Source organism: Chroicocephalus ridibundus, chromosome 2, assembly GCF_963924245.1.
Source record: "Chroicocephalus ridibundus chromosome 2, bChrRid1.1, whole genome shotgun sequence".
NCBI classification, from domain to species: domain Eukaryota; kingdom Metazoa; phylum Chordata; class Aves; order Charadriiformes; family Laridae; genus Chroicocephalus; species Chroicocephalus ridibundus.
In genome coordinates, this window is record NC_086285.1 from 44,354,425 (window position 1) to 44,368,720 (window position 14,296).

The 14,296-nt window shown below is 39.0% G+C and overlaps 1 protein-coding gene across 1 annotated transcript in view; it reads left to right on the top strand.

Annotated features, from left to right (window-relative positions):
• Nucleotides 1-2,191: 2,191 nt before the first annotated feature.
• RBMS3 (RNA binding motif single stranded interacting protein 3) overlaps nucleotides 2,192-14,296 on the top strand; it is a 609,999-nt gene continuing 597,894 nt past the window's right edge. Inside the window, exon 1 of the mRNA XM_063325233.1 lies at nucleotides 2,192-2,256. The gene's annotated coding sequence lies outside the window, so the exon portion shown is untranslated. The remainder of the gene's footprint in view (nucleotides 2,257-14,296) is intronic.

Below are 14,296 nucleotides of genomic sequence, written 5' to 3' on the forward strand. Positions count from 1 at the left end.
TCTATAACCTAATATTTTGATTGCCTTGAAACATGCATGTGATCCTACTCATTGATCTATGAATGGAGGAAAAAAGGCCTGGGAGGACAGGGGAAATAAATGTTGATATTAGACCTTTGATACTACTATTGTTACGTTATTTTTTTTTCTTAAAGTGCCGACCTCTTAATCAAGTTGGAAGATAGAGATCAGCCTCTAAATACTTCTGAGGCTCTGGTCTTTCCTTGTTTGTACAGTTAGACAAAAAATGATCTTCTGCCTTTGTCTTTGGAGGTATTTTTCTGCTGGCTGCCTGGCTTGGGAAGAGTTCTCTTGTTTTTCTGTAATATTGTGGTACTGTTTCTCTGTGGGATGTTTGTCTTTTTGGGATGTTCTTGCAACTCAGGTGAGAGAGCTCAAAAGTAGAGGAAAGGTACCTACTAAAAGCAACAGGTGTTGAAGTAACTAATGAAACCAAAGTCTAATATTTATGTGTTTAGACAGGAGGAATATGCAGTTTTTATTGGACAATGCTAAAGGCAGACATACATTATATATATTAATTTAGAAAGCTGAAATCAGCATTGTGTGCAGTTTGTCTTTTCTGAGGCTTCTATCAAAAGAAAGTGTTATTCTGTTGCATGGTCTATCTGTTTATTAAAAAATGCCTATCCTTCTAAGGTTGTCTAGTAGAAGCAAAATACACTATATAGTAATGCTAATAATTAAATTTGTAAAATAACTGCTTTTTCAAAGACTAACACAAAAGCACAATTACAGCAGTGGCTGTTTCTCATTAGTGGGAATGACATGCCAGCTTTAGAATACGTAATGATGTATAAGCCCTAGTGGTTATAATTGGCATAGAAATGTACTATATCCTTGGGTGTTAAAAGCCATAAGCTATTTATTTTCATGCTTACAAAGAGTATACTACACTGTGGTATAAATCTCACATGGATTGTCTTACTTGCATTTTTTCAGTATAATTTATGTCCATATGGTTCAAATATGAATCTGTCCCCCTATTAGCATCCTGCTGGTGACATAATGTACTGATAAATTAGTATCTCATGTCTGAAAAGCCTGTTTGAATTCAGAGCACGTGAGCAGGTAGCTTAAATCTACCTGATCTTCACAGATAGCCTTGCAGTCACGTCACAAGGCTTCTGCAATACCTAGGCTGACACAATATAGTAGTGAGATGTTTGCAAGGCATTTGGCTACTGATTGTGGTGTGTGGTGTTCTGGGGTTTTTTAGAAGCACCAAATTCATATCAGTGGAGGGTGGATTTGGAGGAGCTCTGTGTTATGCCAGGCTCTAGCCTAAACTATGAGTAAATGGTGTAGAAGTTTGTGTTATAGAGTAATTTTGAAACTGGGGATAATGTGTATCAAAATAATGGGAGGTGTTCTACAAGACACCGTATTGTATTGATTATTCTGCAATATCAAAGGCAGTTTGATTATAAGGTCTGTATGTGACACACATGATATGGAAATATGATATGGATATGAAAGTCTTTTCTTAGTGCTATAGAAAACAAATATAGGGAACTGGGTGAAAGAAATATAAGGATAAATCATGAATCCCTGTGTTTTTTCTTCAAAAAGAAGTTGGTAAATAACTAGTCTCTCTTATTACCTATTCAAAATATATCCAAGTTCCTTTTTTGAGTAAGGTGAAGTGATTATGAACGAAAAACTTTGATTTATTTCCTATGAGTTAAGAACAGCTTCTATAAAAACTAGTATGAAGTATGGAATGAAACATCACTATGAGTTAGGGAAAAATACAGATATAACTTCTCAGAACAGGCAGATGAACCCCTTTAATGATGCCTTTCTAGAATAAATGTGAATTTAAAGCATGTTTGCTTCACCTGAGTAAATTACCTGGCTGAAGGGTAGTGCTTTGCAGCCCCAGTTTAGGTTAGGGCTCAGCATTTAAATTAGCAATCTAGGTGACAAGCAGAAGTTGAGGTGAAAACTGAGGTTCTGAGGTCCAAGGCTGAACAGAGCATTGGTAGCAAATTCAGCAAGCTTTCATCTCTGTGATTTTAATGATACTGTATCATATTTATGGTTTCTTGAGGGTTTTGCTTAGGATTTTTTTGCTATTGGCGTTTACATGGTTGAGATTGGTAAAGCTGACTGTGTGTATGACGGGTGTTGGTGAATATTTGACATGTCTATCTTACTTTGCAGAGAACTACAGCCAACAAGACTTCTGGTGCTCCTTCTTACAGCAGATGGTCCAGTTCACAGCCTCATCAGGTAATATGCCCTTGTCAAAAAGGATATGATGCTCAGGTTGACACACGCTTCCTTTTAAAATTAATCTGTGGGGGGATCTGAGAGTGTTATCTACCTGCATTAGCCCAACTAGGTCACGCTGCTCTCTGAGGTTGTTGCAGGATATCCTGTGGCAAACTGTTAGGTGCAGCTGCTGCTCATGGAGGAGCTTGTACAGCTGTGACTCCTCTAATGCAGTGGTGCCTCTCGGTGGGTTGTCAGGGATGGTTATTATGGCTGGATCCCCCTACCCTTTGCATCCTGTCACTTAAGCTAGAAGTGTGTTTGACTGATGCTCTTTGGTGTGAGGTCGTATTCTCCCATGTGTCACTGCCCACCTCTGCCCAAATTTTTTGTGCTGCTTAAAACAACTGGATTGTGAAGTGGTTATGATGGCCAACATTTTCAGGAAAAGTTGTTATAAACCCGGACTGATGCTGGAAAGCCATTCACTGGTAGCCAGTAAGCAATATTATTGTTAAATGATTTTTTTTAAATAAGAATTTGAATGTTATTCATTATTTATGTTACTTTATCAAAACCAAGAGACTTTTTTGATTATAGACAAGGACGTGGCTTGCTTTGTAATCAAGGAACAATGTATTTCAACTAAACAACTTCCTCTTTAAAAATTCTTTAAAAATTCTTCAAATGCCTGTTCAGTACTGATTGTAATAACACTTTTTTCCCCCCAACCTCTACTTTTGTTTCTTTCTGACCTCTTTCTACCTTCACTTCCTCTAAAAAAAAAACCAACAAAAAAACCCACCAAACCAAAACCCCCCCCCACACAACCACAAAACAACCAAACACCACAACCCAAAAAACCACACAAAAAAACAACCCCAAAACAACAAACACCCACTCTTCGACACTATGAAAAATTTAAGTTCTCCTGGTGAGCAAATCCTTGATCTGATGTGCTGGATTTTTCCTTTTCGTGAAGGACATCTGTATACTAAGAGAGGAAACATCCAATTAGTGAAAATTTGGCCTCAAAAAATAAAGCCAAAGAAACTATGAATTTCATCTGTATTCAAATTATGATGGGAAAGAAGGTGGCTAAATGCTTCACGGGCTGTTAGCTGCCTATTTCACCATCCTTCCAGTCTTAATAGTTCTGCTTTCACAAAGTGTTGTAAGAGTCTTGTGCCTCCTCCGTATAAAAGTATGGGGGTGTTGCTTGCTAAGGTTTCCCGGTTTTCTTTTCCTTTCACTTTTTGAACATTGAATTTGCACTGATTTCAGTGGGGGGAGAGGGGGGTGTGGTGGTGTGTTTTTGTTTGGTTTTTTTTTTTAAAAAAAAAAGTAGTCAGAAGGCTAATTCTTTTCAGTGGTTATTGCTTTCCCCATCCTAGGGGATCAGATGGTGAGCAAGAAAAAGTTACCACTAATATGTACAAGGCTGAAACAGCAATGAATGTTCCTCTTTTTCTGTGTGTCTGCAGTTCCCCGTTAATGGGAGACACATTCCTAAGTCAGGAGGAAATCATCCTAACAAATCATATGAAATGCACTTCACACTCTACACACTTGATTTCCTTTTTGAGAAGGGAGGAGAAGATAAGTACATAATAAAGATTGTTCGTAGTGTTACACCTCTGTCAAATCACGAGCAGAGTTGACGGATTAACTATCAGGAATGTTATTTGAAAGTATGTGTATGTCTAGACCGTTCAGCATCTGCAGGGAAAAAAACTGTTGAACTGTATTAAAGCATGCCTGTGGTAACTTCCCTCCACCTATGTTGTACCCCACACATTTTAATCTCATCTTCCTTTGTCATTTACACTCTAATATTTTCTGTTTCATCCTTGTTTATTGTAAGCTTTTGTCTTCTGTGTTTGGGGTTTAATAAGCTTATAAACTTGCCTCACGGATATTACAAATACCAGTACCAACTGTGAGGATGTATAGCCGTGCCGCTGTTCAGTTTGGGAGGCCTGAATACTGCTGTGCACCCTCATGAGCTGAGTGGCAAAATATTTGTATTGGATCAGAGATTTGTATTCAGCCTTGCAACTTGCCAGCATCTATATATAGTTTATTTAAACATTTTTTGAAGATGGCCTTCCAGGAAAGAAAAAGATTAAAGTTCAAATTCATATTGTCTGCATTTTCTTCAGTCTCATGCAGTAAACCCAGTGAAGGCTTTTCCACATACATATTACAAGAATCCACACAGAAACCTAATAGAACTACACGGCTGAGACCTTTGATGCATCTAAGAAATGTTAAAAGTTAAATTGATTTCCTCCTTCCCTCCCCAAGTTTTCTTTTTTTCATTTCCTCTATCAGTGTGAAGCTTGAAGGCCCATTGGGTGAGAGATTTGAAAGGGTTCTGCAGGTGGGGTCAATGAGTCACTGAAAATAACACATTTTTCACTGACTTATTTTGCTTTGTGCTACCCAGACATGCTTATATTTTTGTATTGGATAAGCTGAAGCATGTTTATCTATCTCAAATATGCTATCTGGGGAAGGTTTTTAATAAGCTCTTATTAACTCATTGCTCTCGTGGACATGTGGAATTTGTGTGCTCAGGTTTTTTGATGTGAAGCTGTTCAGAGACTGTTGATTTTTTTTTCTTTAATTTTTTTTTCCTGCCCCTTGAGCCTGGGAAAGTGTCTTGTTGCAGGGGAGGTGTCTTTAAAACTTGATTAAGAGGTTCCTTCTGACTGCCCTGGGAAAGAGGCATTACTACCTGCTTCAAGCTAGCTTTTTTCAAGCATTCCACTTTCTCAATGTCAGAATAAGAAGCCAGTAGTCTAAAAGGCTGGTCTTTTTTGGAGCCAAGGGATTAATATATTTAATTAAAGGACTGGGGGGATGGGCTGGAAAGCCAAACCAAATCTCATGTTCTGAACTGGTATCCATGGAGCTGTGTTGGACCTTACTGCCTTCAGATGCACTAAACTGGCTTGAGGGATGGAATCAAGAAGATACAAACTGATGCTAATGAGCTGAAATTGCCTACACTGCCATTCTTGGCTAGTGGCATCACTTGATGTGTGAAGGAGTCTGCAGCAATTTTGTGAGAAGCTCTGCAGTGAACTTAGTCCTTCCGTGGCACTCTGAAGACTGTGTGTGCTTCCTGAAGTGCAACTGGCTCTTACTGCTGATGAAAATGAAGGTGGAAGTGGCACTTTATCAGGCACGATGATATAGCTGATTTCTACTGTGATGCTGCTTTTGCTGAGTGGGATGGCAGCCGAGGCAGTGTGTCTTATAGTGATGTCTATCCATGTGTAGGACAGTCTATCTCTTATTAGGAATCACAGGTACAGAGGCAGGTGAGACACAAGGCACACAGTAATGCCGCTCAGCTGTCCCTAGAAGCGGTTTTAACATTAACAACTCGCTCATTACCAGTAACGGCTTGAGAGCTAAGGGCTAGGAACTATTGGGGTGGTGTAGCCAAAGTAGATGTAAAAATGAAGAAAAAAAAATTTATTTTGTTCCTTAATAAAACAGAAGAAATGCAGTATTTCAGATGTCAGCTTAAGGTTAAGGTTGAAAGAAACCATAGGTGAAGTGTCCTAAAAGAAAGAAGAATGGGACAACAATCCTCCTAACTTGCTTATGTCCTTGCTGTTGATGAGAGGCAAAAAGTGAGTAGAACCTAAACGGATCTCACAAATAAATCCACTTTGTATGCAAGCAGAAGACAGTGATACCTTCCCTCTGAATGATTGAGATGGGCTGTCTTTTCCTGCTCATTGGCACGCTAGGGAGATGGTCAAGTCTGACCAGTCATTTGGTCCCCACCGTTGGCTGGCATCTCTGTGGCAATATTCCAGGTCTCTTGCACAAGGGTTGTTAGCAGGAGTATCTTTAGAGACGCTTAGATTATATTACATTCTAGAAATACATGAAAGCATCTTTAGTATCAGGTGCTAAATGAGCCTGAGGAATAATTGGTGTGTCTTAAATGCCATTAAAAATAATATAGAACATTTCAGCATCTTTCCCATACCCGTATCTATTAGCAAGACATTAGCTTAGGAGCTAATGAAGTAAAAATGCAGAAAGTGAAATGGTGTCCAATGGGCTGCAGGATAGGAGGACTCTCAGCTAAACTTCCATAATGTTCCTCTGTCTGGCTCCACTGCCGCTTTGTTACAGAATTACTGCTCTGACTTCCTGGTGTTGGCAACACAAGCTTGTTGCTTGCTTGCAGATACTCTAAGCTTTGTCTATTGCTGAACTTGGCATCAGTGCCTTAATTAAGGTCAGAATGTGTTTTTTCTTCAATATCCTGCTCTTTAAACATAGAGATAAGTACTATATTTTAGTACCCAGTGATTAGCAGTTTTCTTGGAGGAATCAGAACAGCCAGTGGGTGTTGATAAACATCTAGTGTAGGATCTAAATTTTAAATAGGCCAACTCTTCTACCGCCCATGTGATAGTTTATAATACAGCTTCTTCATGATTGAGATGATGGAAATGCCATTCAAGAAGACAGACGCAGGGAAGGGTGATATTCCAGGTTTACTGTAGCAGCTGTTTCACTGAATTCCAGGTCAGAGATTTCAGTATGTGTAACTTTGCTCTTGCTTCCTCCCCGTTATGTGTGTGTGTCCCCGCTTTCCCCTTGCCTTGTTTTTGCCCTTGTATTCTTCCTGTATAGCTGTTGGAGCAGGAATGTGTTGATAAGCAGGTAATTATACGTAGTTGTCAGTTCAGTAGTCTCTTTCACAGTGCATGAGGTCAAAATGAACCTTGTGATCAACCATTCAGTATGAGAGTAGAGCATTTATTTAGCTTTAAGAAGCCATTCCAGGTATGGCTGCTGGTAGTAGTTGGGATTGTTGCAGGCTACTCATATGCAAAATAACAGGGACCTGCAAGTGGAATTCATCACTTGTTAGAGCAGGGAGATGGGTAATGGTGAGTTTCCTTTATGGGATCTGACATGCTACCTGAACACAAAGGTTATTGGAGCACTTGTTAGCAATGGCTTGGGAGATCCATTCCTGGAAGTGACTTTTCCTTTAAACTGGTTGAAGATACCTAGTTCTAAATACTATGAAGATGCCTGTATGCAGCTGTTTTGAATCTTCTTTGTTGCTTTTCCCTTCAGTGTCTCAAATATGACTTGGAAAAAAGTTAGTATTGAGAAAGTCACTGTCTCCCTGATGACTCAGCCATTTGCTTTTCTGCTGAGAACTGCAAATTGTGGCAGTAAACTTTAGGTTAAGTGCCTGTCCAGTAGAAAATGTACTGAGAACACCAACAATTTTCCCAGAAGCCACTGAACAGCTGTCAAATGGTAACAGCGTTCCTTCACTGTTGACCTAGGTTTGAGCTGCACCAGTCTGCTCATCTAAATGAGAGTGACTTACTCCAACTACTAGGGTTAAACCTTATTATAAAGGTCAAATGAGATCTGGCAACTTTCCAAAAGCAGACCAGACAACCCAAGCCACAGAAATATGTTACTGCCTCCTGGCACTTGGCGTATAACCAAAAAACTGTAGCGAAATTCAGTGGGCTTAATCAGAGTTAATGAGGGAAATTTGTCAGTTTTGCAATAAATTGAGTATAAAATCCCTAAATACCTCCTTTCCATAATACATCTTTTCAGAACTATGCATACCTCTACACCATAAATCATCATAGTTTCACAACATTTGAACTTGGTTCTCATTGCGCTTTGATCCTAGTTACATTTGTTTTTAAATCATCTTTGGGTAAGCACAAGGAATAAAATCAAATATGGAATGAAAAGAACACCAAAGCTCTTAATGGTTTTTTGACATGTTTTCAAATGGACTCACTGAATTTCAACAAGCCTCTGTTAGGCTTACCTAAGATAATTCTCTAAACTTGAATTTGAGGTGGAGGCAGTGCCTTGAAGTCAAGTTTAGCTAGCTAAACACTTGTTGCAAGACATGATGTATAAAAGAATTATTATACTTTTAAGTTCACTGAAGGATTGGAAAAATCAAATATCTGTGGTCAGTACTCCAAGCTTGCTGCTCTTACAACATCCATAGTATGTGCCATGTTATGCATATTATGTGTTTGTGGGATTTTGTCTACTATTAATAAAGTCTGATCCACATAGTCATTAGCTAAGTCAAGTACAACCTTGACTAATAGACCTTTTGTTTTCCTTGTGCGTCTTGCCTCTTGTAGCATTTGTTCATTTTGTCTGCTAAAGGTTGTTGGTTTCTTCCAGTCAACTGGAAACCTGGTGTTAAAGGCTCTGCTTGACTCCAAAGTTTGTAACATCTGTGGGCCACCGCTTCTAGCGTGATGCTTTCAGTAAGGCATCAGAAGGGAAGATTGAACCTGGCATCTGTTTTCTAGAACAATGGGAATCTGCAGCCTGCTCTGACAAAGCCAACTTCACCAAGGTCATTGTCAAGGGCAGAGCAGACCTGTTAATCTCTGTGACTGCTATGCAAGTAACAAGAGAGCGTGGCACAGTGGGTTGGCTGCTCAGTTAAATGCATAAGTACAGCAAGATGTGTAAGCTATATTTATTGTATGAAGGTAACTCAGCCAAATGAGACTCGTGAGCTGTTGTATCTGTTGCTAAGCAAAGGACAACATAAACTTAGCTTTGAGGAGCTAGGGTGTTTTTAAGCAAAATAAGAAGGGAACTAGAAAGGAAACTGATTTCTTCTGGTCAGTGGCAGAATATGAGTAAATGCACATAGTGTTATTGAAGTATGCTACCTGTTGTGTTGGCAAGATTACCAAGGAGCCTACTGAATTGAATTGAAAGCTGTTTTGTAAGATGCAAGCAGGATGAGACCCTGTGCCTAGAGGGAAGCAATAGCACTAGATAAGGTCTAACCCCATTCTTTCTCTTGCTGCCTGTGGAGAAACGCTTGGTGTCTCGTAGCATCAGTAGTCTTCATCCTGCTATGTTAGCCGTTGTGTATCTTTAGAAAGACACTAAAACTTATGTTTAAAAGCAGGACTTATGCTTCATGGGTTAGTGTAAATGACAAAATGCAAGTTAACTGTCGTCTGCAATCTATCTAACTGGTCCCTCTAGACCACTATGCGAGTTGGATATATATCCCTCACCAACATGGGGTTTGGGCATTAGTTCCCATAACACAACAGCTATGTGGGTCTAGTATTACAATACTTGCAAGTCTGGAGAGCTCATGCTTTGCAGAAGCTATGACAACCGAAGTCCTAGTAAACTAATTATGTTAAATTTCTCCTGGTTATGATATATAAATATAAACCTGAAACTTTAGGTGTAATGGTTATGGAAACAAAAGAGGACTCTTCTACAAGTATTGTGTTTTTTTTCTCTACAAGTGTGAGAGGAAAATATAATGGGTTTTCTTTCTGATCATTACTCAAAGTCAGAGATACCATTGGTATTTTGTTGCACTTCCAAGTTGAGGTTCAGAAGATTCCATCTATAGCCTGGCTAATCTTAAAATCAGCATGCAGGGAGAAAAGCTTTTGTTCTGAACAATGTTTTGAAACAGCTGCCATAACAGAATTTTTTCTAGACCAGCTAACTTTTTTTTTACTCTATTCACTTGTTATGCAATTCTTTTTGATGACAAATACCAAATGAGTATATTATGCTAAATGTCTCCTTAGGTGTGCTCAAGATTGCCTAGAGAAGTGTGTGTGTTGGGGATGAGGGGAAGTAACAGCATTTCTGATGACATCCATAGACATCAAACACTTCCAAAAAGTATCTGTCAGCTGCACTTATTTTGTTGCTTGGAACTATTTTTTTTTTCTAGAAAGAGAATTTTATAAGACTTAAAAAGACTGAAACCAAAAGGGTTCTACTAACTTTAAACCAATGAAATAAAAATTTTCCCTGTGTCACATCTTGTATTGTCACTGAAAGCTGCCCTACCTCTTTTGGAAACCTCACTTCAAAACTGTGGAGAGTCAATTTGAGAACTTCCTGGAATGTTCCTCCTGTAAGTCTTTTGCCTGCTGTTCTTAGTGGGTGAAACTTCTTGATAGTCTGTCTGTGAATGCTGACTGCTCCCTGTAACTTGGCCTATTTTGACCAAATTTGGTGAAGAAATGGAAGAGTGCAACTTTCTTGAACCTTCCAGAGATGTGAAGTTTCTATGTGAATCGTAAGAGCACAGCAGAGGAGAGGGGCTGGTAATGCCACACCAAAGGAAACATGAGATCACCCTTCACTAACCATTGGGCAATTCACGGGGGAAAATGATGTTAGGGATCTCCTAACAATGGGGCAAAAACTGTGTCTTTTGTTGTTGGTGTCTGTGTTTTTTCAAGAATGAGGCTAAACTTTCTGTCCTGTGCAGATTTTCTGGTTAAGGGATGAGCTCACCCCAGAGCTTAAGGAATAATTCAATTAAAGTCAATCAGCTGCAAGACACATGTACGTTCCCTATCAGGCTTAATTAGTTTTGTTGTTCACACAGCTACACAGTTGAATTGTAACACAATTCTATATTGGATTGATTGAGTTCAGAACTCTTTAAATCTGAGTCTTTTAAGGAAACTATCTCCTTGCTGCATCTAGCAACATTATTCCTGACTTTTCTCAAGGTTCAGATCTTGCCAGATAAACTTCAGATAATATTGTTTGAAGCAGCACATAATCTTACAGTGGGTTCTTTCCATTATGCTGTCTGTAGTATCCCTGATGTGCGCGTGTTGGCTAATAGCAAACATCAACAAAGGTTTTTACACATGAACATCTTGCCTCGTGTTCTATTAAATGTATCATTTGATACCTTCTGTTGCAGACGTCTTGGTTTTGACTTTGCTATGACATCTTCTTAAAAGAAAAAGAAGCTGCCAGCAGATGATGTTTTAACACTTGTCAGCAATTCGTCATGATTCTTCATACTTCAGATTTAATTGTTCTTGGAATGAACAGTTCGGAGAGACTCTTTAAAAAATTCTGCTTTCTGGTTAATGCAATCAATTTGATGCAAAAGATAATTAGTATGACAAGTTGCAGCCTACACGCGTACTACTGTGTCCCCCCTACTTTCTTCAGTCTTCCACTGTTTTTAAAGATTGGAAAGATAGGTGGGAGCAGAAAAGTTTAAGTTATTTTTAGGAGACTTTTGCCCCCCTGTCCTATTATTTAAAAGTAACAGATGGACTCTGCTCTTTGTGCGTCTCATCTTTCATACTTCTGAAGCCTTAAACCTGGAAAGGAAATGCAACTGAGGGACCATGGCTGGATCCACCATCAGCTGCACTAACAAAGGGGTTGATGATTTTCCAGAGCAAACATTAGCTGAGGGGTAGGGGTAACCTTTGGAGGAGAAACAGCTGGCATTGAGCTGTGTCCAGGGGCAGGTCTGGGTTGGGTTGGGGACGTGTCTAGGGAAGATGGTCAAATCAAGGCTGGTGGTATAGAACTGTTTTTCTGTCTTTCTAAACAAGGTCCTGACGAAAAGTTCTCTTAAAACCTTTCACCTTTCCTATCTTTCACATGAAAGACAACAAAGCTGGCTGATGGATTGCTTTAATAATCTAAATGATGATCGTTCTGTTTGATAATTAACCATGCAAATGTGAAAGAAACAATTGGTGGATCAACAAAAATAGATCTGCAGGCTACATTTGGGGGAATAGCTGAAAAAGCTAATTTGGTTATAAAGATAGGTTATGCTTTGTAATGAGAAACGACAAGGCATTTTGCTGCAACTGTCATGGAAACTTTCGAGCTTCTTTATATAGTCTAATTTAAAATGTATTTACCCTGTAGCGATGAAATTGCAATCTATGTATGAATCATAAAAGCTGGAGATGGAAAATACCTCTTGAACATATGGACCAGTTCTTCAACAGATATAATTCAGTTTAACTCAAAGTCAGAGAACAGATATTGTCTGTCTTCAAAGTCAATTTGTCCCAGGTTGTTTGTATGCACTCTTTCTAGAGACTCTTGATCTAATCTTGGAGCTGGTACTGGCTAAGAATCTTTCGTTAATTAGAGATCTCAGTACTTCAGTTTTACTTCAGCATTTTGTGAGCTCTGCTGTCTACTACATGTCTCTACGTAAGCTTTGAATAGTCACTGAACATTGGTAAAATTCAGTTATATCAAGATGTTTAGTAGTCCTCAAGTTTCAGGGCACAGATTAGTTGCCTACTGAGTTAAGATCTTGATTGTATGAGTGCTCCTTTTTTGTTCAGTCAAGCTATGTTGATATTTGAAATCAAACTGTACTTCTCAGAAAATGTTTGCCTTTCTGTATTAACAGTGAATCAGTTACTCACAGGTTAATGCTAAGCATTGGTGGAAGTTATCTAAAACACATGAATGTGGCGGTAGAAAGAAAACGAGACTTATGTCAGCAATTGAATTCAGCGTGAGGTTGTTCAGGGTGATTGTCTCCCGGCATATCTAGAGATCCTGTGTCATCCTGATGACCAGCTTTTAGACTTAGAGAAAAATTCTTTGTGAACTTATTGATGTGTTCCTAGCAGAAACTAGTTATCTCCCCCAAATTCACCAAAGCCTGCATTACTCTATCTTATCCATAGTTTGGTATCCTACTGAAGAGTTCTGTTTCCAAGGTCCATGATGATTATCTGTAGTACCCTGCAGTTCTGCCACTGTCTGAGAACATTTTGTTGAGTGACCATCACCCTATCTATGAAGCGGGCTATCAGCTTTGACTGGGATTATTTTAATAAGCACTAATATTCCACACATTTTGGGCATAGGATTGTTAAAAAAGCCAAGGGCCTACAAATAACTTTAAGTTCACTGGTGTTGGAGGCTAGGACCCTAATTCAAGTCTAAATGAAATATTCAGCTTTTCTAAGAAAGAAGCTGAAATTGGGATAACGTAGGTAAAGAACTAGATAATGCAATTCTGTATAAGCTTGGCTTAGATTTTGTCATAAATCCACTGTATTTCTTGTTTCAGCTGTAGTGGATGTGAAAGATGAGTATTAATGCGGCAGGGGAAGATTTGCACAGGAGTACAAATTTGAATTAAACCTTCAAAAAACGAAGGAAAATCCACTAACAAGCTATTGAAAAAGCTAAAGTAGTAAAACCAGAAAGCCTATAGGCTTCAATGGAAACAAAGTTGTGATCAACAATGCAAGAAGAACTTGACTCTAACAAAATAAGCAGTTTTGTTGCTTTCTTTTGCTATTAAGTGTGAATGGTGCTCAAATGGGGAAAGCATCTGAACTGCAATGAATGAGTGACAGTGCCTCGATCACTGAGATCGATTGGAATTCCTCTTCATGCACAGGTTAAAATGCAGATGTTAATTGGATAGTTGCAAAATTAAGAAGGGAAAACTAGAATATTGTGTGTAGGTTGCCAACATACCCATCCAAAACTTGTAGAGGCAAATGATAACCTGTCAGAATATGATAACGTGTCTTAGACTTAAGGCACGTGAACTTTCTTTTCATGGTTTACATTTGTGGGCAATGAAAGTAGTAAGCAAAATCGTGCTCTGTGCCTCCATAACCATGGCTGACTAAGGAGTAGGGGGGAGAAAAATGTTGTTAATCCTCCCAGTGACTTTTAGATGAGTCTCCAAAGACTAGACAAAACTCTAAGCCACTTAGAACAACTGAGCGCTATTGTGTCCTGCAGTACAGTGCTTGCTTATCCTGCTTAAAGATCAAGCTCTGCTTGTGTCCATCTAATAGGAATATATTGAATCTTGCATGGAGTGCGAGCAGGACTTTGATCAATATTGCACGCACTTTAGTTGAGGACCTACAGCAGAGGCCCTACACTTAGAAAAACAATTGAAGTAGGTCTTGGGAACACTTGACAGAATACATAAACAGATGATGTTATGGTCTCAGTGGAAATCTAGCTGTATTGAACTGAAAATAGACCATACAAGGAGAAAATTGAAGAATACTTAGTCCTTGTAGTAGGACGCCCTATGCAGTAGGCCAGCAAGCTCTGTTTGTATTCCTTCAGAAAACAAAACTACAACAAAACTATCTCCCTTGAAGAATGTAGAACACCTCCCCATACTATCCTGTGAACTTCTGAAGGAGGAGTTTCTCTGTCTTACTGAGTGAAGTATACTAGGGGAATC